Source organism: Leucoraja erinacea, chromosome 17 (genome assembly GCF_028641065.1).
Source record: "Leucoraja erinacea ecotype New England chromosome 17, Leri_hhj_1, whole genome shotgun sequence".
Taxonomy (NCBI): Eukaryota; Metazoa; Chordata; class Chondrichthyes; order Rajiformes; family Rajidae; genus Leucoraja; species Leucoraja erinaceus.
In genome coordinates this window covers 10,135,715-10,161,319 of record NC_073393.1, presented here as the reverse complement: position 1 = coordinate 10,161,319, position 25,605 = coordinate 10,135,715, and the positions used below count along the sequence as shown (strand labels likewise).

At 44.8% G+C, this 25,605-nt stretch overlaps 1 protein-coding gene across 3 annotated transcripts in view; it reads right to left on the bottom strand.

Moving 5' to 3' along the window:
• The window catches only part of ripor1 (RHO family interacting cell polarization regulator 1), a 210,349-nt gene that overhangs the window by 93,113 nt on the left and 91,631 nt on the right, over positions 1 to 25,605 (bottom strand). Inside the window, exon 1 of one of the 3 annotated variants that reach the window (XM_055648472.1) lies at positions 11,283 to 11,699. The exons of the other annotated variants lie outside the window; for them this stretch is intronic. The gene's annotated coding sequence lies outside the window, so the exon portion shown is untranslated. Of the gene's footprint in view, positions 1 to 11,282; positions 11,700 to 25,605 lie in introns of those variants that run through there. 3 annotated transcript variants of the gene reach the window in all.

Here is a 25,605-nt window from a genome sequence, read left to right as displayed (position 1 = left end):
AGGAAAGGTGGAGCCCACAATGGGCAAAAGAGAAGCAATGGGTGACGTTTCGGGTCGAGACCCTTCTTAAGACTGGTAAAGCTCCTCTTTCGAAAGCCTCTACATCCTTCCTGTCAGAACTGCACAGAATACTCCAAAGCTTGCAAACAACACCGAATATCTCACACAAATACACAAGGCAGGTCAATAAAAAGATGTGCGTGTGTGATTGCAGCAAAATATCAACCAGCAGGAAGCAAAACATGACCAAATATTTACACAAGTGACTGACATGACTCAGATGATCCATGCTGAGTTGCTCATAAATAACACACCCCATAAAATTAACAGAATTCATAGAATTAAGATCGTATAGAACAGAAATTTGGCATGGTGGCGCAGCGGTAGAGTTACTGCCTTACAGCGCCAGAGACCATTGTTCGATCCGGACCACGGGTGCTGTCTGTATGGAGTTTGCCCTTCCTCCCCATGATCTGCGTGGATTTTCCCTGGTGCTCCAGTTTCCTCCCACACTCCAAACGCCTGCATGTTTGTAGGTTATTTGGCTTCGGTAAAGATTGTAAATTGTCCCCAGTGTGTAGGATCGCTGGTCGGCACAGACTCAGGAGGCCAAAGGGCCTGTTTACTAAACTAAAAAAAACAGACTTTGTCAACCCATCCCATCCATGCTGACATGATGCCTCCTCAAGCCATTCCCCTTTTCCCACATTAATCCCCCATCTCACCCCCCTCTATGCTGTTCCTATACAATTATCTGTCCAAATTATTTTTAACTCTGTGAAATTCTTTGTTCTGCTGAATCTTGCTGGTCTCCCAGCACAGCGAGATGTCCATCAGGGAATATTGCCGACCGGCCCGCTCCAGACTGTAGAGGTACGTGCTGAGGGGCTCCCTGAAGCTTGGTGCAGCCAATGTCAAGGATCCAAAACATCACCTGCATCAATCTGAATAAGGTTCCTAAACTGAAGCACCAAATGTCCATTCCCTCCCCAGATGCTGCGGGATGCACTGAGTTCCTCCAGCACGCTGCTTTTTGTCAGCGATTCCATCATCTGCAGTCTCTTGTGTCTCTATCCAATCCCTCCTTATAATTACAGCCCTCCATTACTGGCATAAGACTAGTGAATCTCTTCTGCACTCTTTCAATTAGTACCACATTGCCAGAAACATATGCAATACTCCAAGTACCAAAAGTATTGTACAACTCCCAGTTCTTGTACTCAATGCCTCAGCATGAAGGCAGGCATACCAAATGCTTAAGAAGGAACTGCAGATGCTGATTTATACAAAAGATAGGCACAATGTGCTGGAGTAACTCAGTGGGTCAGGCAGCATCTCTAGAGAAAATGGGTTAGGAGACATTTTGGATCAGGACCCTTCTTCAGACAGTGCTTACCAAATGCTTACTCCACTGCCCTATCCACCTGTGTCACCACTATCAAGGAGCTATGGATTCGTACCCCACTTACAAGATCTCTGCCATTTACTATCTCGGTCCAACCAGAATTGAACTTCCAGAATTATCACTCTTGGAACAAAAATGAGCATCAGTAAAGAGTTATAAGAGCACGGTTTGGGCCATGCAACCAATGGCTGCACTGCTTCAATCTCCCAAGGTCAACCAATCAGTTGAAGAAGCCAAAGACCAAGAACATGGCGGCCAGTACAGCTCAATTTTAATCATGTATGATCTCTCCACTGACTGGATAGCATGCAGCATAAAAGCTTTTCACTGTACCTCGGTACATGTGACAAGAACACACCCGGAAGGTCCCACAAATAGGCCTGGCACGCCCACTGGCAAAAGCAAAGGGGATGGGATGAAGAAGGGACCAACATTGCATAAAGGGGACTTTTTGTAACTGTTGGCACCTTTGTGGCAACTCTTTTGTGCACTTGGTTTGCAAAAAACAAAGCATTTCACTGTACCTTAGGTGCACGTGACAATAAAGTATCTAACCATCTATAAACTAGACGATCAAACGATCAAGTGAAACCACATTTACCAATTCCTCCCCACAAATGCAGAAAGACTTATTGTACTACACCTGCCCGCCAATGGAACGTTTATGGCAGTGAAGTAGTTACAAACTGAGCTGAGAATAGCTGCAAAGGTTCACAGCCTGGTTTTGTTTCCAAGTTTGGACCTCGCATCGGGGCGGCCTCAGCCTATGAGAAGCAGATGGCTAATACACAGCAGGATCCTAGCGTTAACTATTGAAAGTTCACCATTCAAGATGCAGCCTCCAGGAGAGAACTTTAACCTTCAAATATGATTAACCATTCACATTACCACTATCTCAACAAACAAGATACTCAGGACTTATCTAGCAGCTATTGCAACCTAATCCTGTCATCAAAGGAGGAACAGTGTCTCACATTTTGCTTGGGCAGTCTACAAACCAGTGATACGAATACAGATTTCTCTAACATCAAGTAACCCATTGCTTTCCCCCTCTCTCCATCTCTCCCCCACCCAGTTCTCCGACTAGTTTCACCATCCTGCGGATTAATTTTACTGATTGTAATTTTACTGATTTACTGACTCGTTATCACCTTCCCCTCAGCCAACCATTAACCATTCTACATTTCTTTACCCTTCCATATCTCTAGACTCCCTCTCCCAACTCAGTCTAAAGAAGGGTCTTGACCTGAAACATCATCCATTCCTGCTCTCCAGAGATGCTACCTATCCCGCTGAGTTACTCCAGCATTTTGTGTCCAGCTTCGGTGTAAACCTGCATCTGCAGTTCCCTCCCACACATCAAAGGATCAATGATTTATAAAGAGGAAAGAGAACCTGGAAATAGTTATTGTGGTCTTTTCGTTTAAGGCTACAGCTAAAGTTCTGTTTTTTATCCAAGGCAGTGTGACTAAATGGTCTATTAATCCAAGCATCGACCCTTTCAAGTACAGGTGCACAACCTTTTATCCGGAGTTCCGGAAACCGAAAAACTCCGAAAACCGGCCATTTTTTCCAGATGTCTTCTGCGCACCAAAGCTCGCGTTTGGCGCCAAACTTGATCCAAAACGACCCACGGTCAACCCAGGTCTGTACTACTGTAGCGCCTGCCTCCTCCCCGGAGACCGGGAGACGCTTAAACATCTGTAAATCATTGCTTAAATGTTAGTCAGTTAGTTTGGAGGGCTTTTATGTGAAGGGGGGGTGAAGGGGTAAACTTTAATTCTTAGTCCCCTACCTGGTCGGAGAGGCGGGGAGCGGTCAATGCCTTACCGGGTCGCCGTGCAGTAAACTCCGCAGCGCTGTGGCCGGTGGGGCTGCGGGCGGCGCCGGTTGTAGCTCCGACCCCGGCAACTCCACCCCTGGCTGCGAGGCGCTCCACATCCAGCGCGGCCCGCGGCCGGACGCCCCAGCTCCGCGAATGTCGGGAGTCGGCGGCGTCGCAGCGCTGGGATACCAGCGGGGAGCAGGCAATGCCTTACCGGGTCGCCGTGCGGCAAGCTCCGGAGCGCTGTGGCCGCCGACTCCCAACATTCGCGGAGCTGGGGCTGCGGGCGTCCGGCCGCGGGCGGCGCTGGATTTGGAGCCGCGCAGCCAGGGGTAGAGTTGCCGGGGTCGGAGCTCCAACCGGCGCCGCCCGCGGCCGGACGGAGCCCCCAGCTCCGCGAGGTTGGGAGTCGCCGACCAGGTAGGGGACTAAGAATTAAAGTTTCCCCCTTCACCCCTACTCCACCACCACCACCACATAAAATCCCTCCAAACTAACTGACTAACATTTATGCAATGATTCTCCCGGTCTCCAGGGAGGAGGCAGCTGCTCCAGACTTTTCAAGCCGCCCGCGCTACCTACCTAATCTACGCTAAAAATCTTCCATTCGGAAATCCGAAAATGTCCGAAATCCAACAAGTGTCTGGTCCCAAGGCTTTCGGATAAAAGGTTGTGCACCTGTACCTACAATATAAAAAAGCACTTGTGGTACAATATCCAACCTCTGATCCAGAAAGATAATTAAAGACAGCAAACCTCATTTCCCACCATAACTTTTATTTAAATATACCATCAAATCAAAACAGTGGTTGAAAATGAACTACATTCCAGCGAAAGGTTGATCCAAATAAGGTTGTTGCACTTAAAGCATGCACGGATGCAACAATGCATCTCATTAACTTCAACATGCTGCTTTTAGATCATTCAAAGCTCACCACTTAGAATGGAGATGAGGAGAGATTAATTTAGCCAGAGGGTGGTGAATCTGTGGAATTCATTGCCACAGACTGCAGTGGCGGCCAGGTCATTTGGTATTTTTAAAGCGGAGATTGACAGGTTCTTGATTAAAGGGAGTCAAAGGTTACAGGGAGAAGGCAGGAGCATGGGGTTGAGGGGGAAAAATAGATCAGCCATGATCAAATGGCAGAGCAGTTTCGATGGGCCGAATGCTGCTCCGATGTCTTAAAACAATATCAATTTTGTATCTGCGACAAAGATTGAAATCAGGCACCTGGTTTCACCCACTCATTAAGTGCATACAATAGTTCAGGACTCCAAGGCCTGAGTTATAGGGAGAGGTTGAGCAGGCTAGGAATTTATTCCGTGGCGCATAACACCTGAAACAAGTAATTGGCAAAATTTTAGTGCTGGATGAATCTCTCTGCTAAAAACAGGCCGCCATTTTGCTTTCTAATACAATAGCTTCACTTCTCAACTGCAGAGGTTTAGGATGGCTAGTGGGCAAGGTGGTGAAAACAACTGCATTTATATAACCGCTTTACTGACCTTAAAAAGGGTTCCAAAGTGTGTTACAGTTTACAATGATCCAATAATTCCATTCAATGATACTTTATTGTCACATGTACCTAGGTACCGTGAAGTGCTGTGTTTTGCACACAACCCAGTAAAATCATACAGCAGACCCTCCCTAGACAGTACACAAGTGTCGCCATGTTTCTGGCACCGACAAAGTTACAACGGCTCATCAAACAGTCCTATCTAGTGCCTCCCACTGCACGTGGCAGCAGGCGGCCAGTCCCATCGTTCTCAGTGACCTCCCTCCCCCCCCCCCACCCCACCCCCTGCTGGTCCTCTGAACAAGTCTGAAGTAGGGTCTCGTCCCAAAACTTCCTTCTCTCCATAGATGCTGCTTCACCCGCTGAGTTCCTCCAGCTATTTGTATCTACCATGCATCAGAATGAGACAGGGTTTCGGTTAAGGACACTAGCATGTATCAGAATGAGACAGGGTTACACAAATTCAAATTCTTTCCCATAAACTGACTAAAATGCATTCAAGAGCATGATTCATTGAGTCAATCTGGGAATGCATTGGAGCAAGGCCAGATTTAAACATAGACTCAACATTGCAGCATTCCTTATCAACCACACCTGAAAAGCCCAACTCTGCAATGTTGGTTTCTATTAGTATCGGGGTCAGGCCCTTCCTGCCATAAATCCACTATCTACCTCAGTTCGTTTTTCCAGCGGATGACGAGCTTAAAGTTGAAGCAGTCACTGCGACAATCACCAAATCTACTGCTGTGCTCGAAAGTCAAGGGAGGAAGTCAAATTCAATTAACGGCATTTTGACTTCATGCTTCACTCAACACCACAGGACACACCACAGGAGTCGCGACCCAAAACGTCACCCATCCTTTTTCTCCAGAGATGCTGCCTGACCCGCTGAGTTACTCCACCACTTTGTGTCTACCACAGGACAGGCCCACGTTTTTACCAGACAATACACACTTTTACTAACTTGCCGTTTTTTGTATTTGCTCCACGGTTTTGTGTAATTGAGAAAGTCAGCATGAGTGTGGGCCAGAGCAAAGGGGTCAGAAGGTAGAAGTGGAAAAATACAATAATTGTGGTCACTGAAGATGGACACAAAATGCTGGAGTAGCTCAGCGGGTCAGGCAGCATCTCTGGACAGAAGGAATGGGTTGAGACATTCTTCAGACTGCCACCATCATTGTGGTCACACCCGATTCACAAAGTGCAAGTTACTGTGCAAGTTGGAAAATATAGACACAAGGGACTGCAGATGCTGGTTTACATAAAGACGCAAAGTGCTGGAGTGACTCAGCGGGTCAGGCGGCACCTCTGGAGGCCATGAATTGACAAGGTTTCAGGTCGCGACTCTTCAGTCCAACTCTTTGTGTCTTTAAATTGGAATATAAATAGTTTTTTTTTGCAGCCTGAGAGATTATCAAAGACTGGCAGATTACAATGTAGTATAATCACACACCTGCTTCCAAAAACACCCAAAAAGGTAGCTTTGTGTGTAATCTACTTTGTATATTGATCAATGGCTAGTTAATTGCAGCCTGCAAGGGGACATATAAAAGGCACCTCTAATTCTCTGTAGGAAACAATGTGACCTTGAGATGACAAGAAGTTAGTAAACAGCACATTGTTCTTCAGAGGGGAACATAAACATGGACTGTGATGTGAGCCTAAAATAGCTTTATCTCCAAACTCAAACTACAGGACTCCATGTAAGGCAAAAATGTAATAAGCACATGCACATGTACATGCACATGCAGTGAACTTTATTCAAATTCACGGTGTTACTCAAATTTAAAAACAACGCTCCACTCGTGAAAGTTGAAGGGAGAGTGGGGTGTTACAGAATGAATTAAGTTTGAGTTTGTTTATACTAATGCAACCCCAACCTAAGGGAATCCATGAACTAGGGGAGCAACATAAAATCATCCCGCCACTCTTCCCAGAATGATTCAGAATGTGCTTCAAGTAGTCAGGCCTCACAGTCTATTTTTAACCTAAACAACTTGCTTATGTTTGCTAAACACAATTTTTTGGCAAATCTCAAAGAATCTCAAAATCAAACCGTGCTGGATAAAAGGCTGTTCCAATTCATCTTCATTTGTACACTAGTCTAGTTTAGTTTACTTTAGAGATACAGCCCCTTTGAGAGAGCTGGGCAGTTTCTTTGTGTCCCATTAGTCTATTCCCACTTTTGGTGAATTTCCTTTTATTCCGATTCTCTCCAACCCTTTGTTTTAAGACATTTCAGAGAACTAACTGCACCACTGCCCATTACTGAAGTTGATGTACATGGCAACAAAATGGAACCAAAACAAAAACTGCTGGTGGTCTCTTTAGCAAAGACTTTAGTTAGGTTGCAGCTGGAGCACTGTGTGTAGTTCTGGTCATTGCACAATAGGAAAAACACAAATGCATTGGAGAGGAACTAGAGGAGAATTACTGGGATGTGGCCAGGATTAAATGTCTGTTACGAAAAGAGGCTTGGTATTGTTATCAAAGATAGACACAAAATGCTGGAGTAACTCAGCAGGGCAGGCAGCATCTCTGGAGAGAAGGAATGGGTGACGTTTCGGGTCGAGACCGTTCTTCAGATTCAGGTATTGTTATCTTAGGATTGGAGGAGACTGAGCGGGGAGCGTAAAAGAGGAATTCAGAATTTAAAGGGGCGCAGATAGGGTGTAAAATGGGAAACCTTTCCCCATAAAGCATACATTCAAAACCAGAGGAGATGGATGTAAGATGAGCAGTCAGAGGGTTGGTGAGAATCAGAATAAAAGGAAATTCACCAAAAGTGAGAATAGAGTAATGGAACACAAAAACAGGCCCTTCGGCCCAACTCACTGATCCCAACCAAGATGAACACAAAGTGCTGGAGTAACTCAGTGGGCAGGCAGCATTCTGGAGAAAATGACAGGTGGCATTTCGGGTCAGGACACTTCTTCAGGCTATCTGGTATAAACGAAAGATGTGTCTATCATTGGCATAAACCAGCATCTGCAGTTCCTCGTTTCTACATTTTGTCTGCTCCAACCAAGATGCCCCATCTCACCTCGTCCCAATTTCCCATTTTTTGCCCATATCCCTCCAAAGTTTCCCTATCCTTGCTATCCAAGTATCTTTTAAATGAATATTAAAGGAATATTACCTTCCTCAAATATTGCCTGTGGCACCTCATTCCATATTCATACCACCCTCCGAGCGAAAAAGTCGAACCTCGGATTCTTATTATATCTTCCCCCTCCGACCTTAAATCTATGTCCTTTGGTCTTGATTATATCTTCCTTGGGCAAAACACTCTGCCATTCACCCCTTCTATTCTCCTCACAATCTCATACAGCTCGTTACGTCACCTATCCATGTTCTCCAGAGTTTGTGCCTGTCTTTCCTAGTTCACTCTACAATGCAAAATGCAGCACTGAGACTTGATTCACTGGCATGCAGCCCATGATTATCTAGATCTCCCTTGAGGAATTATCCTTTGTGACATTAACTGGCCACTAAAATTAGATTTTGGCATCTCCACTAAATACATTGATTTTTCTCTTTTACACAATAAATGGCCTCATTGGTCCAAACAGTTGGTGGTGAAGCCTTGCCTAAACTGTGGTAATGTTGTACATGTTACTTAGCGTAGTCCTCTCGCAGCCCAATTACTGACGGTGGCTGGATCTCATGCAAGTTGTAACTATCCTGAGTCGCAAAATAAACATGCTCATCATACACAGAGCCATCAGAAAACTATGCAGCAATTAACTACAGTGTTTTCCAGATACAAGGAACTGCAGATGCTGGTTAACAAACAAAAAATAACAAGGTGCTGGTGTAACTCAGCAGGTCAGGCAGTATCTCTAGAGAACTTGGACACGTGACGCTTTGGGTCGGGACCCTTCTTCAGACTGATCATCGTTGAGGAAGGGGGAAGAAAGCTGGAAGAGAGGAAGGGCCTGACAAGTGATAGATGGATATAGCTGAGGGGAAGTTTTGAGAGTAAGATGGTTGGATAAAGGCCAGAGATGAAAAGACAAAATGTGTGAGATAAGGATAGTAGTGTGAATTATGAAGCCAGTGGAAGCATAAGTGGAGGTAAAGTAGAATTGTCCAGGTGGGCCATAAGGGATAGAGCAGGAGGGGAAGGGAGGGAGAAGGGGGTGGTTTGCTTGTAGGTTAGCTACCTAAAATTGAAGAGTTTAATGTTCATACCACTAGGTTGTAAACTACCCAAGCAGAATATGAGGTGTTGCTCCTCCACTTTGCCTGTGGGCTCACTCTAGCAATGAAGGTGGCCCAGGACAGAAAGGTCAGTGTAGGAATGGGAAGGGGAGTTAAAATAGTTAACAACCAAGCGATCCAGCAGACCTTGGTGGATTGAGCGCAAGTCTTAGATTCATAGAGTCATACAGCTTGGAAGCTAGCCCTTCGGCTCAACATGCCCACGCAATACCAACACACCCCATCCACACTCGTCCCACCTGCCTGCGTTTGGTCCATATCCCTCTAAACCTATCCGCGTCCATGTGCTTGTCTTAATGTTTCTTAAACGTTGCGATTGTCCCTGTTCAACTACGTCCTCCGGCAGCTTGATTGGCTTCATTTTAGTCTTACCTGTTCTTCAAACAACATTCAAAAAAGTTGAGGAAGCTAATTATTGCACATTCCCTCCTTACGAACAAACCAAATCCAGAAACCGAGCAACAAAGCTCTCAACCGAGTGATCATCATTGTGATCAACTACAGATCACTGGTTTTAATAAATATCATGAGCTTTTCATCAGCATGGACAGATAACACATGACACTTTAATGATGGGAGGGAAAGAGGGACAATGCGTTCATTTGTACACAACTCGATGAGCCTATCCATCCAATACCTCGAGTTGTGCAGAGTTTGTAAATCCCGGTTTACAAAGAGTTTACAGAAGGGATGTTGCATTTTGCAGGACAATAATAAAAAGGAAAACACTTGAGGCACTTGCTTCTGCTTCCTGGCCAATGACCTCCAAGACAAACGCTTGTGTAACATCAACTGGAGCCCCCATTGTGGGCTCCACCTTTCCTTGATCATCGTTGTTTTTTGCATACGTTTCATTGATTTGTTCTATGTATCTTCTATGTCTCTTGTTTCCCTCTCCCCTGTCAGTCTGAAGAAGGGTCTCGACCCGAAACGTCACCTACTCCTTTTCTGCAGAGGTGCTGTCTGACCCACTGAGTTACTCCAGCTCTGAGTGTCTATCATCAGCTAGAACACACCTGACCTCAGCTGTAAGGTCTAAACGTTATTCCCATATCATGTATCGATAAACTGTAAATGGATCGATTGTAATCATGTTTAAGAGGGAACTGCAGATGCTGGAGAATCGAAGGTTACACAAAAAAGCTGGAGAAACCCAGCGGGTGCGCTGATTGTAATCATGTATTGTCTTTCTGCTGACTGGTTAGCACAGAACAAAAGCTTTGCACTGTACCTTGGTACACGTGACAATAATCTAAACTGAACCAAACGGGTCCGATCACGAACAGCTTGCTGACACTCAGACAAAATCCACCCATAAATAATCCCCACATTAATTTTACTGAAGTTCAATGCAGGGTGATCTACACATTCGGGGCAGGGCCCCAAAGATAAAAGGGAGGAAAGAACAGAGAATTTTTTTTAAATTTTTTTAAAAATAAATATACGATTATTTGGAAACAGAAATTGAACAAAACAACCTCCCACAACGTCTTAATTTCCACTCTTGGATGAGCAACAGCTGGTTAAAGGAAGCAAAAGTTCTTGCATTTGGTCTGCATCTCAATAGAGTGTGTGCTTCAACGCTGCAGGAGCAGAGGGGCAGTGTATCTCAAAGATTTTTCTTCTAGCAATAAAGTGATTTATCAATCAAAATCGTTCAATATAAAATAATGCTGTTTCACCCCCCCCCCCCCCCCCCCCCCCCCACACACCAAATCGTTCACAACAGATTAAAATGGCAGACCATTTCCAACCTCACAGTTTCAATGAGTGTGAAAGCCTTATTTAGCTTCACAGAAGGATTATGGTATTTGTTAAGTTAATGGCACAGGTGGCAATGTTTAATCATTTGAGAAGGCCTGGGGTAGGGGAATGGGCAAGGTGCAAGAGAGTAGACAGTCCAGTCGAGTATACTGGACCCAAACAACTTGGAATGTCAAACACATCAGAAACAACCCCTCAGTTTAATCTAGCCAACCAATTATACTTTTAGACAGACACAAATAGCTGGAGTAACTCAGCGGGTCAGACAGTATCTCTGGAGAAAAGGAAAAGATGATGTTTCGGGTCTACCCCAATAGTCACCTATTCCTTTTCTCCAGAGATGCTGTATGTCCGTCCTGCTGAGTTACTCCAGCTTTTTGTGTCTATCTTCAGTTTGAACCAGCATCTGCAGTTCCTTCCGACACAATCAGACTTTTACCTTTCATCAACATCAAATCAAAAAGATTATGAGCTATATTTACCCACTGTGTCGTTTTAAAGTCGGCTGATAATGCAGTGCACAAATCTCAATGGAAGCAACATTTACCTTCTCTTCCGCACAGGCAGCCAAGCGAACGGCTTTTGTGTCTAAATCAACATTGTGAAACTCCAGCTTGTAGCCTGACCACTCAGAAACAGGAATGAAACTCCAGTCCTGTAGCATTTGGGATCCTTCCCACACTAAACACTGACATCATGCATTTCCTGCTGCTCCCGAGAATCATGTCCGAAACATTGTTTTATTGTGTAAAACAGCCACAGGCGTAGAACAAGAGTCTACACCGCCTCATCTGAGGGTTGGCTCAGAGGTTATTTAAGTAAAGCTCCTACGTATTGCTCAGGACTGTTTCTGCTGCAAAACACTGAAAGATTCTGAAGCTCAAAAGATGGTGCGATCAGCCAAAGACAAAAGAACGATGAGGGGAATGGAAAAGGAGACGGGAATGAAGGAAGATAAATCAAATCCAATGATAGTCTCACAACCTCCAAGGGCAATTGCCACACATTACTCATGTGTATTATCATAAAGTTAAAGGACATTTCAGGGCTCATTAGGTCATGGTATTAATTACAGGTCTCTTATTTTCACTTGTCATCATTATCATCACCCTAGCAACCACATAATACATTGATGTACAAAGAAAGTCCACCATTAAACCAATCTCCCCCCCCCCCCCCCCCCCCCCCCCCCCCCCCACTCGTTAGAGATACAGTGCGTAAACAGGCCTCGCGGCCCATCGAGTCCACACCGACCAGTGATCCTCACACATTAACGCTATCCTACTCACACTAGGGACAATTTACAATTATACCAAGACAACTAACCTACAAACCTGTACGTCTTTGGAGCGAGCGAGGAAACCGGAGATCCCGAAGAAAACTCACACAGGTCACGGGGAGAAGGTACAAACAAGCACCCGTAGTCGGGATCGAACCCGGGTCTCTGGTGCTGTAATGCTGAGCCACCATGCCACCCGAGATTCTAAAGTTCTTGTTAGTCCAGCATCTCAAAATTCGATCTGACTCACTTTAACCGAGTCATCTTAAACCAGTGTTTGCTGGAGTCATTAGCAAGTCTGATTAAGGCATTTAAATAATTTTGACGTACTGCAACAAACAGGAGTTACTGACTCAGTAATACTGAGTCATCAGAATTCCCACCAAATTAAAAAGATATGTTCGAGTAATCTGGAACTAAAGGAAAACAAATGAAGGCAGGAGAATAGTCCCGTCCGGAACATGATCCATGTTCTCAAGATGCTGCCTGACCCGCCGAGTTACTCCAGCACTTTGTGTCCTCTTTTGAAAACCAGCATCTGCAATTTACTCAAAGATAGACACAAAACGCTGGAACAACTCAGCGGGTCAGGCAGCTTTTCTGGAGAAAAGGCGTAGGTGATATTTCGGGTCACAAGACCAAAGTTCCCTTGCAAATAGCAAAGTGACAAGATTTTACAATTAATTTATAGTGCAAATCAGAAATACTGGTGAACTTTACTTAAAGCAGTGAAAACCATTTCATTGAAACTTGCAGCACTGTATTTTGTGTGATACAAAATGATTAATGATAGTGTCAAAATCATCTGTAATACTTGTCAGGAGGATTTTGATCAATCGAGAGCATTGTCTTTCTGTAGAAAAAGTTAAATAAAGTTATGAAGCAATTCTCACAACCTCGCCACTCAGTATCCGCCATCTTTAATGCCCCCTCAATCGCACATGATTTTTCACAGCAGTTCATAAGTAATAGGAGCAGAATCAGACTGTTCGGCCCATCAAGTCTCTGCCATTCAATCATGGCTGAGCTATCTTCCCCCCCTCAACCCCATTCTCCTGCCTTTTCCCATACTAATCAAGAATCTATCTATCTCTGCCTTAAAAATGGCCATTGTCCTGGTCTCCACAACAATGCAGTTTCAGGTTTAATGTTGATTTTCCAGGTTACCACACACACAGCTGCAACTTGGGGAGAGGTCCCCGTGAGTCATTACCGGCAGGAAGTGGAAACACAGAAATTGTTCCTCAGAATATCCTTTTTGGGGAAGAACCCAATTTCTGCCTCGCGAGCAACATTTGACAATAACAAACAGCAAGATGAACTCTCTACTCCCCACTGTGAAGCGCAGTACACAAAAATGTTAAAACAAAACACTGCATTAACAGATCAAGATCCATTTCTTGGCAAAACACGACCTCCACATGCAAAATAAATGGCCTTCCTTCACTATTGGTCCCCAATCCTTCATTTATTTTATGTTCATTGGAGCAAGCAGTCTTGCCTTTAGCTTAGTTTAGAGATACAGCGCTGAAACAGTCCCTTCGGCCCATTGATTCCACGCCGACCAGCGCTCCCCGTTACACCAGCCCACACTACACACTAAGGACAATCTACAATATTTACTGAAGCCAAATAACCTACAAACCTGCACATCTTTGGAGTGTAGGAAGAAACTGGAGCATCCGGGGAAAACCCACACGGTCACAGGGAGAACGTACAAACTCCGTACAGACAGCACCCGTTGTCAGGATCGAACCCGGGACTGTGGCGCTGTAAGGCAGCAAATCTACCGTTGTGCCACCATGCCGACCCAGATGTGGGGCATCAGACAACAACACTAAGAATCTGCAGCCTTCACCATTTAAAATTCCTTGTTGTTCCCACGAGACAAGACCACACACAGGCTACAGTGCAATATAAACCAAGGGGGCACAACATACCATCATAACGTTTAAGGGACATTTTGTCAGGTATGTAGATAAGATAGGTTTAGCGGGTTACGGGCCAAATGCAGGCAGGTGGGATTAGTGTAGATGGGGCATGTTGGTCAGCGTGGGTAAATTGTGCCGTAGGGCCCGTTTCCATGTTGTAAGACTCTGACTCAGAGTCAATACCAAATACAATTATCAATACCAAATAAGACAACCAAATTGTGCATTAGATGGTCAGAACACATTGTACACAGTTTGAGCCGTCCCTTGGAATCATCCAAAGCACTTTAAAATGCCGCAATTTTGCAGGGGTGGCACGGTGGTGCAGTGGTAGAGTTGCTGCCTTACAGCGCCAGAGACCCAGGTTTGATCCTGACCATGGGTGCTGTCTGTACGGTGTTTGTACGTTCTCCCCATGACCTGTGTGGGTTTTTCTCAGGTGCTCCGGCTTCCTCCCATGCTCCAAAGATACACAGGGTTGTAGGTTAATTGGCTTCCGTAAAAATTGTAAAATTAGCCCAAGTGTGTAGGATATTGCTAGTGTATGGGATCGCTGGTTGGCCCGGACTCTGTGCGCTGAAGGGTCTGTTTCCGAGCTGTATCTCTAAACTAAACATCAAACCCCAATCCCTATACAGGATAAGGTACTGCGTTTGCTTATTTGCATGTTATTGAACAAGGGCTCCAGTTGTTCACTACATTATACCAAAAAAAGGGGCTAAATAATATTACAGACCTGACCACAATGATCCATTGATACTGCAAAGTCCGAGTTCCACACTGATCAGATATGACAGCGTTAAGTGGAGTACAACTTTCAAAAGCTCACAGGAAACAAAGACGTTAAGAACAAAAAAGGTAAGCAATCCCCAAGCAACTTTATAGAAATAAAGGTTTGCTAAAAGTAATTCAGTTGTAGGTATTGAAACTAAATAGTTTGTTTCCTTCTGTGAAGAAACAAAAATGAAAGAGACTTCACGTTATGCTGTGCATGAGGCAGTGTCAAGTCCCAACACTCTGCTGAGTCTAAAATTACACATATAATCTTCCACACCAATGACTTTACCAGGTCAGAGAACATGAGAACTGCACCAACACAGAAAGGAAAATAAACAGGGCACCCCACCAGATTTTAAAAGAATAAGGACCCGAAATTGCATAACTATCCACCCAGGCAGTCACAGTGGTTCCAAGTTTAACATTTGACGGAATAGGGAGGAGCTGTTTGTGTAGTTCCTGTTTCCGCCAACTAATAATACCAATGACCAACATGCCTGAAAGTTGCGTTGCCTCATTTGGCACCTTACCAGATAAGGGCATAACGGGCTAACCTTTCAAAAGAGTATAGTCCAATCTTCACACTGTACTCACTTTGTGTCTTTTTGTAGGTAAAGAAGATAATTGTTCATCAGCTTTTATTCACACACTTCAGATTCCTGAAGGCTACCAGATGCTTTACTGCACCTGTGGTACCCAAGTACAATTCCTGAATCCAAATGATTTTCAAACAGTGCAGAACCTGATTGGAAAATCTGCTGGAAGGAACTGCAAATGCTGGTTTAAACCGAAGATGGACTCAAAAAGCTGGAGTATCTCAGCGGGTCAGACAGCATCTCTTGAGAAAAGGAATAGGTGACGTTTCGGGTCAAGGCCCTTCTTCAAATTGTTCTTTAGGGTGTCTTACTTGCAAATCACTTGGATAAAACCTTTCACATCCATCACAGTCTTTTTGAGAGAGTCTACTTTTTGGAGAAGGGAGGTGGATTCAGCAGCATAAACTCTCCAATTTCAAACTATAAGACCAGCAGTTTAAAGATCCTTGGAATGATGATGTTTGTGGGGCATTTGGACTGCTGGCAGCCTGCTTGCAAAACCTTACGCCAATGCTAACCACAAGGGAACTTCCTAGACCAGTGCTTGTAGAGCCAGTGACAGAAGCTTATCATTGATAATAATCTAACAGCAATCTGTGATCCACATGTGGCACAGTGCTACCAGTTCATTGATGAAGTATAAACAAACGGCAAAGCCCATCTCAGCTTTTAAGTCAGATCCTTTGTTTATAATGAAAACACCGGAAGAACATGTAGTAAAACTGGATTCACAATCCACGGCAGCACCAGCCCAGCTTAGTGGATAATAGCCCCAGTGAAAGAAAGGGGCCAATAAACGGCACAGCGGTAGAGTTGCTGCCTTGCAGCACTTTCAGCGCCAGAGCCCCGGGTTCGATCCTGACTACGGGTGCTGTCTGTACGGAGTTTGTACATTCTCCCCGTGACCACATGGGCTTTCTCTGAAATCTTCAGTTTCCTCCCACACTCCAAAGACATAGAAACATAGAAAATAATAGTGCAGGAGGAGGCCATTCAGCCCTTTGAGCCAGCACCGCCATTCATTGTGATCATGGCTGATCGTCCTCTATCAATAAACCGTGCCTGCCTTCTCCCCATGTCCCTGGACTCCACTAGCCCCTAGAGCTCTATCTAACTCTCTCTTAAATCCATCCAGTGACTTGGCCTCCACTGCCCTCTGTGGCAGGGAATTCCATAAATTCACAACTCTCTGGGTGAAAAGTTTTTTTCTCACCTCAGTCTTAAAGGATCTCCCCTTTATTCTAAGAGACGTACAGGTTTGTAGGTTGATTGGCTTTGTATAAATGTAAATTGTCCCTAGTGTGCATAGGACAGTGTTACTATGCAGGGATCGCTTGTTGGCGCGGACTCGGTGGGCCAAAGGGCCTGTATCTCTAAACTAAACTAAAAGCAATGCCCGGCAAACAGAATTCTGCCCATTATATATTACTATCAATGTTTCTCTGTGGAGAAGGCAAGTGCCAGCAGGTTTTCACATCCACAGAGCCCATCATTTTCTCATTCTTCACTGAGAACTTACTCCTTATCAACGTTAACTCATTTAAAAGAGACTTGCACAGGTAAATTTTAGAGGGATATGGGCCACATTCAAGCAAATGGGGAAACATGTAGAAGCAAGGAACTGTCAATGCTGGCAAATACAAAAAAAGGACACAAAGTGCTAGAGTAACTGAGCAGGTCAGGCAGCATCTCTGGAGAACATGGGTGGTGAATCTGTGGAATTCATTGTCACAGAAGACTGTGGAGGCTGTCAATGGATATTTTTTTAAGGTGGAAATTGATAGTTTCTTGATTAGTTCGGGGTTACGGGGAGCAGGCAGGAGCATAGGGTTGAGAGATAGACGAGCCATGATTGAATGGCAGAGTAGACTTGATGGGCCGAATGGCCTAATTCTGCACCTACAACTTATGAACATGTTCTCCAGAGATGCTGTCAGATAGAGGCATTGAGTCCCAGATTAATAGTGTGGAAACAGGCCCTTCGGCCCAACAATGTCCCAGCTACCCTAGTCCCACTTGCCTGCACTTGGTCCATAACCCTCCAAACCTGTCCTATCCATGTACCTGTCCATCTGTTTCTTAAACAATGGGATAGTCCCAGCCTCAACTACCTCCTCTGGTAGCTTGTTCCAAACACCCATCACCGACAGTGTGAAAAGATTACTTCCCGGATTCCTATTCAATCTTGAACCTATCTCCTCTGGTCCTCGATTTCCCTACTCTGGGTAAAAGACTGTGCATCTACCCGATCTATTCCTCTCATGATTTTGTATACCTCTGTAAGATCTCCCCTCATCCTCCTACGTTCCATGGAATAGAGACCCAGCCTACTCAACCTCTCCCTATAACTCACACCCTCTAGTCATGGCAACATCCTCATAAATCTTTTCTGAACCCTTTCAACCGTGACAATATATTTCCTATAACTGAACACAATATTCTAAATGCGGTCTCACCAACGTCTTATACAACTGCAACACGACCTCCCAATTTCAATATTCAATACTCTGACTGATGAAGGCCAAAGTGCCAAAAGCCTTTTTGATCACCTTATCTACCTGCGACTCGACCTTCATGGAACCATACACCTGTACTCCTAGATCCCTCTGCCCTACAACACTACCCAGAGGCTTACCATTTACTGTGTAGGTCCTGCCCTTGTTCGACGTCCCAAAATGCAACACCTCACACTTCTCTGTATTAAATCCCATCAACCATTCCTCCACCCACCCGGCCAATCGATCCAGATCCTGCTCCAATCGTTCACAACCATCTTCACTATCTGCAAAACCACTAACCTGCTGAGTTACTTCAGCACTGTGTCCTTTCAGGCAGATGAGAGTAGATTAGATGAAGCATCTTGGTCAGCATGGACACAATGGACCGAAGGGCCTGTTTCTATGCTGTATGCCATTATGACTAATCTGGGCACAACATATTCTGCACCTTGTTTACAATAACACCAATATGGGTGCCCATAAAATTGAGGTGCTTTGGTGCTTCTCCGTGGATTGTCACCTTGTCATGGTGGAGAAGCTTGTGTGGACCTGAGATCCTGAGAGCGCGATGCTGTCTGGAGCTACGCTCCTGGTAGGGCCACCCATGGCAGTAAGATCGAGGGGGAGGTCTCTGACAAAGAGCAATCCAACCAAGACCTCAACAGCGGAACAGGCGGAGGATGATGGCTGACCTTAGTGGAGCGTCATAACGGCTGGGAAGGCGGATGAAGGCTGCAGCAGAAAAGGGTCTCTGGTCGTCTTGGACTCCATGCTACTGGATCCTGACCCAGATCTGTTAAGGACTGTGGGGTGACTGTCTGTGCATGAGTCTCCCCATGTTAAACAAAGTCACACACAGGTGTCCTCCATACAGGGAATAACACCCTGGAGACACCCGTGGAAACCTAAGAAGGTGTTTCTAAATGGGGATGTGTACCAAAGATGGACAGTTGTCAATTTATTATCTGGGCAGAAACAGACCGAGGTCTGCTTTGTTTCTTCTACAGTACCATCGGCAGAAGGAAGGAAACACAAGATCCCAGAGGTTGCGGGTTATTTTCCTTTTAGCAAAAAACGATGTGAATGTTGCTTCTCGAGTAGGAATTAGCCCAGAATAAGATACGACAATAGGTTTCACGAACTGCCGAGTTCTGGCAAAATCCCACAAACTTTGAATCTGAAGGCAAAACAAAAATCCACTGTCAGGGCAGCGGTCACTAGCCTGACCAACGTCAAGCCTGGGAAGGAAAAGGAAGCACATTCTTCTGTGTCGTCAGCTTGGCTTGCAACGGGAGACAGTCTGGAGGAGAGATCAGATCCTGGTGATTTCATACACTTCCTTTTCTTGTGGAAACCCACCTCCCATCCCCTGCTGCTGAGCCGGCGCCAGGAGACAGCAGCTCCTCCTCGCTGGGCCAACAGGGCATCACGGAGCGTGGTGGAAACTGGGTTAAGATGTTGACCCGAAACGTCACCTATTCCCAGAGATGCTGCCTGACCCACTGAGCTGCTCCAGCAATTTGTGTCTGTCTTAGATTAAGTCTGTGTCCTCACCCTGGGCTCAGGGCTCAGCCTCTTCCAGGAGTTGCCAACACAACAGCACAGGAGGCTAACCGTGTAGGGAGGAACTGCAGGTGCTGGTTTATTTACAAAGATAGACACAAAATGCTTGAGCAACTCAGCAGATCAGGCAGCATCTGTGGAGATAGGATCAGACGACGTTTCGGGTCAGACCATTCTTCAGACTAAAGAGATCTGAATCCAGTGGTGCTGCCTGACCTGCTGAGTTACTCCAGCATTTTGTGTCTAACCACAGTAGACTAGCCAAACATGCTGCATTACTAGACGTGCCCTCAGTAAGTTGACCATTTTACAAGCTCAGTGATCCATTTTTAAAGCTGGAATAGAAACTGAATTGCAAGACACAGCCTGGAGTCCTCGCGGACCATCGATCACCCTTCCACACTAGTTCTATGTTATTCCACTTTCATATCCACTTCCTATACACCAGAGACAATTTAGAGGCCAGTTAACCTACAAACCTGCACGTCTTTGGGATGAAATCGAAGAACCCGGAGGAGAACGTGCAAACTCCACACAGACAGCACTGGAGGTCAGGATCAAACCCAGGTCGCTGAGAGGCAGCAGGTCTACCAGCTGCCCACTGTGTTGCTCTCTACTGAAGAATTGAGGAGGGCAAGGGACCATTTGCAAACACCTTTCAAGGTGGTAACAGCCAAGCTGAGGAAGCTGTTTAAAAGCTTTGCTTTATGAATAGGGTAATAGCTGGTGATGGTAGCTAGTGGCCAGTTCTGCACGGTCACCCCGACTACACAGTAAATTGCAGCCGTTTTCTATGTTTTTAACGGGTGGGAAAATGCGTTTTTTCCCATCCACTAACATGTACCGAACCCTCGAGTGTCCTCCACTTGAGAATTTTGGTCACGTGGGTGCGGATCTACGCTCCAGTGACCTTTAGTGAAATCACCCTATAGCTGGTGATGGTGGCTGCTGGCCAGTTCTGCAGAACCAGGTACAACATGCACGCACGCACCCCCTCTCTCGCACACACACAATCTGTGTGTGCCGTGTCTGACAATGTGGCTGAAGCCAATACAATAGTAACCACAGGAGAATTAGAATAATGTACTGAAATCAGGAACCAACAGAAGGGCGGGGAAAGCGGAGAGGAATGGAATTACAGTGAATCAGCCTACAAACCCACACGTCTTTGGTATGTGGGAGGAAACCCACCCTCGGTTTCAGGGAAAACATGCAAATACCTCACAAACAGCATCAGAGATCAGGATTGAACCCGGGGTCACTGGCACTGTGAGGCAGCAGCTCTACTGTGCCGTCCCTCACGTCCTGCAGAGATGCTGTCTGACCTGCGGAGTTACTCCAGCACTGTCTTTTTTTGTAAACTAGCACCTGCAATTCCTTGTTTCTACATCAAGTATTGACTGCGGCCTTCACCCACCCCAGCAACACCTATTAAACAATCCCTCATTTACTAAAGGGCACAAAGTGCTGGAGTAACTCTGCAGGTCAGGCAGCATCTCTGGAGAACTTGGATAGGTAACTTTTTGACCATTCCACATCTACCTTTGATTAGTGCGATCCTCCTGTGTTAAACTTGATGCAGTTTCCTTCTCATCTCTTTTTCCCCCTTCAAGACTTCCACTCTCAAACCTGCCACTGGCCCATTGACAAGCTACTTGTCTGAGCCTTAATGCAAACTATAACATTAGTTTACCAACAGTAACTGCACCCTCTCTACACATTCCTACAAAAAAAAGTCCAACCTTTTCTTAAAGTTTAGTGATTTAGAACAGAAACAGGCCCTTCGGCCCACCGAGTCTGCGCTGACCAACGATCTATGTACATTAACACTATTCTACACACATTAGGGACAATTTACAATTTACCAAGCCAATTAACCAACAAACCTGTACGTCTTTGGGATGTGGGAGGAAATCGCAGTCCTTAAAATAATTTTACAGGAACTAGGAGTCTAATCACCATTAGTCTTAGTCATCATTTAAGTAACTCCAGTAACACACCACAATTTAATATTAATCACAGTTGCACTTTTCCTGCAAAATGAATCTCAACACCTTCCTTCAACGTTCAGAACTTGAGAAATACTTGAATTTGGTACAACTAGAGCTAGACTTTATGATGAAAGAGTTTACGGGAGTGAATGTTATGCAAACCCATAACTCTTAGCCACTTGACATGCTAGGACACAAAAAATTACAGAAATCTAAACCACACTCATTATTTATTCTCCAGGGAAGGACATGTTCCCTCGTCCCTCTCCTGGCATCACCCCATCAAACAGCTGGAATAGACAATAGACACAGGAGTAGGCCATTCGGCCCTTCGAGCCAGCACCACCATTCATTGTGATCATGACTGATCATCTACAATCAGTACACCGTTCCTGCCTTCTTCCCATTTCCCTTGACTCCACTATCTTTAAGAGCTCTATTTAACTTTTTCTTTAAAGCATCCAGAGAATTGGCCTCCACCGCTTTCTGAGGCAGAGAATTCCACAGATTCACAACTCTGTGGGTCTTCTTCTTGCGTATGGCGTGCACAGCCTAAAGTTGTAGGACAAATTGTTCTATTTGATCTTATTTGATTGTGCATGTCGAGTTGATTGCATTCGTCGAAACATGAAGGTTGCAATCTCCCACCCCAAACTCTGTGGGTGAAAAAGTTTTTCCTCATCTCCGTTCTAAATGGCCTACCCCTTATTCTTCAACTGTGGCCCTTGGTTCTGGACTCCCCCAACATCAGGAGCATGTTTCCTGCCTTTAGTCCAACGCTTAATAATCTTATACGTTTCAATAAGATCCCCTCTCATCCTAAATTCCAGAGTATACAATCCCAGTCGCTCCATTTTTTCAACAGCAGCCCATTTTCACTCAAAGGGTGGAGAGTGTATGGAACGAGCTGCTGGAGGAGGCACTTGAGGTACGGACTATAGCAACATTTAAGTAATTAAACAGGTACATGGATTAGACAGGTTTAGAGGGATATGGGCCAAATCCAGGCATGGGACTAGAGTAGTTGGGGCAAGTTGGGCTGGTTTCCTGTATGAGACAAAGCTGTTCAATAGCGTTCAAATACACAGCCTGGTAAGTGGATTGCATCATGATTTATCTGGTGTCAACCAGTGTGTGATCATTCATGGAACTGACTGCTCCCAGGTAGAATCCAATTGCCATAATGTTAGCTTGGAACCCAGGCTTAACAATGGCGAAAATAATAATAATAATAATAACTTTATTTATTAAGCACCTTAAAAACAACCAAAGCTGACCAAAGTGCTGTACAGAAAAAAGAAAACAAGCAAGACATCATAAAACAGGCAGAACAACAGAACATACAACTAACACGAGGCGCATAAATTACATACAAAAATCCAAACAATAAATTAAAAAACATAAAACACAAGTACAAACAACGCAGCAAAACCAAGAAAATGAAAGGATATGCTTACAAACTCTTTGATACTTCTTCCTTGCACTCCGATTTAAATACCACAACTTCCTGGCATGCAATGGGAAACAATTGGGAATGTTTCCCATTCAATTGGGAATTTTTTTTTTTTTTTTAAATTGCACATATCGGTAAAATCAGAGACCTTCCCTCGACGCAGCAGGCTCTTGGGAAATTGTTTTCCACTGATGTCAACTCAAAACTGAAAACATACAAACATGCACGATTAAAGATGTGATCTCAATAGCACTCGTCAGTGCAAGCAATCAGCGATGCCAGTGAAGCCTTTACTCCATCACTTTTCAAATGGATCTGCTAGCTTAAAAAGCAAGCCACATTCCTGAACAACTGTATGAGTAACAAACTTATCGACCCCCACTGCACACAGCCACTGAACTGAAAAGAGTCGTGCTGCTGGGAAACAGCGTCAGTAAAGGTTTTGTCATCAGTGACGGACAGCTATGGGGTGAACAAGTGCTGAACAGAGCAACACAGAGCACGATGCCTTCACATTCTGTACATTAGACCCACTTCAAAGGGCTTACTACATGGGTGAAAGAGGCTCTGCACACTCATTTACCTTCATGTACAAAGTACTATGATCACACACGTAACCCTAAACCAAGTCACACTGTTACTCTAACACAACCTGATCTTATGGGTTTTTCAAAGGAAACATCAAGAGAATCAAGAGTGCTGAGTTGTCAAAAGAAAAATCAAAGAACTGCAGATGCTGGTTTAAATCGAAGGTAGACACAAAATGTTGGAGTAACTCAGCGGGACAGGGAGTATCTCTGATGAGAAGGAATGGGTGACGTTTCAGGTCGAGACCCTTCTCTTGACCAGATCCGAAACCCATTCCTTCTCTCCAGAGATGCTGCCTGTCCCGCTGAGTTACTTCAGCATTTTGTGTCTACCAAAGAGCTGCAGATGCTGGTTTACAAAAAAAAGACACAAAATCCTAGAGTAACAAAAAAAGGCACAAAGTGCTGGAGTAACTCTACAAAAAAAGACACAAAGTGTCTGAAGAAGGGTCCCGACCCGAAACGTCGACTGTCCACGTTCTCCAGAGATGCTGCCTGACCCTCTGAGTTAAGGGTCTGTCCCACTTTGCGATTTTTTCGGCGACTGCGAACGTCAGCGACTGATGCCCATAGTCGCCCTAAAAACCGTCAAGTTGTATGACACTCCACGTCACCGTCAAGTCAAGCTACGACACTCCGCGTTACCCACCTTCACAACACAAGAAGGTTACACCGAAGTATAATAATCACATTGGAAATGAACTCATCTACAATAACTTTAAGAAATCAATTGTTTATTGTACATCAGCGTCACCGGGGTTCACACGCATGTGACAGGGTGCACGATATAAGACACCCAGACATCACCTGAAGGTTTTGAACATTCAAAATCCAGGGGCGGCGGGGGACACCGTGCGTCACTGCACACGTCACTACACGCATCACTACACGCATCATGCCCTGACAACCTCTTTTCAGGCTGTCGCCGAAAATGTCGCCCAAGTGGGACAGGCCCTCAAACCCAGCACTTGGTGAGTTTCTTTTATGTTTGTCATGTGTACCGAAAGAGAACAATGAAATTCTTACTTGCAGAAGCACAATTGATCTATAAACACAGTACTCAATAGATAACATAATAAAGCAGACAAAATAAAGTACAATAAAGAAAATAAACCCCCAAAAAACCCAGAGATTGATCTTTGAAATTCTATCACACAGGCTGACACCCACCTCCTAAAGACCAGCATTTGAGGTTGTGCAGGAAGGGAAATATTAGCATCACAATTAAACTGTTGCTGAAATATTTCAGATACATTACATTCATGAGATAAATATTTAAAAAAACTGTTTAGCATGAAGCCACATTTGGACATAATCTGCAACAATATGATCTGCACTGGTAAAATGATAGATCAACCAAAATATCAGCTAAAACGTGACGCTCTGAGGAAGAAGGAGAAAGGAACAACTAATGTGTTGGAAGGAACAGCAGATGCTGGTTTAAATCAGTGATAAACACAAAATGCTGGAGTCAGCATCTCTGAAGAGAAGGAATGGGTGATGTTTCAGGTTGAGATCCTTCCTCAGAATGACCAACTAAGGAACTACGGTAATGGCTCATTGCTATCCTAATGGCCGATCTCCTTGCAAGCTTTACAAAGTTTCATGCACACTTTAAACCCTTTCCCTTTAGTGATTTAATTACCTGTTATTTAATACTTACTCCATTGGGAGAAATGAGAATTGCCTCAAAGGGCATGTACACTTTATTTTGCTTTAAATGAGTATTAAGGAATGTAGTAGCATACAGATGCTTAGAAGCCCGATGCATAGAAAAGCAGATGTTTAGAAATGCACCACAGACCTGCAACGTCAACGTGGCCCATGCAGTGTTGAAGAATTCACCTTGGCAACAAAGTCACAGTTCCACCTCGGTGATTGAAAGAGGGAATGAGACAATGAGTGTTGTGTCACAGTACCAGATTGAAATAGGCAAAAACGACATACATGAGAGGAATAGATCAGGTGAACGCACAGAGTCTCTTACCCAGAGCAGGGGAGTCGAGAACCAGAGGAGATAGGGGGGATCAAAAAAATTGGAGAGGTAACTTCTTTACACAAAGGGTGGTGGGTGCATGGATTGAGCTGCTGGGGGAGAAAGTTGAGGCAGGTACTATCACAACGTTTAAGAAACATTTTGACAGTACATGGACAGGATAAATTTAAAGAGATATGGGCTAAGCAGCAGGCAGGTG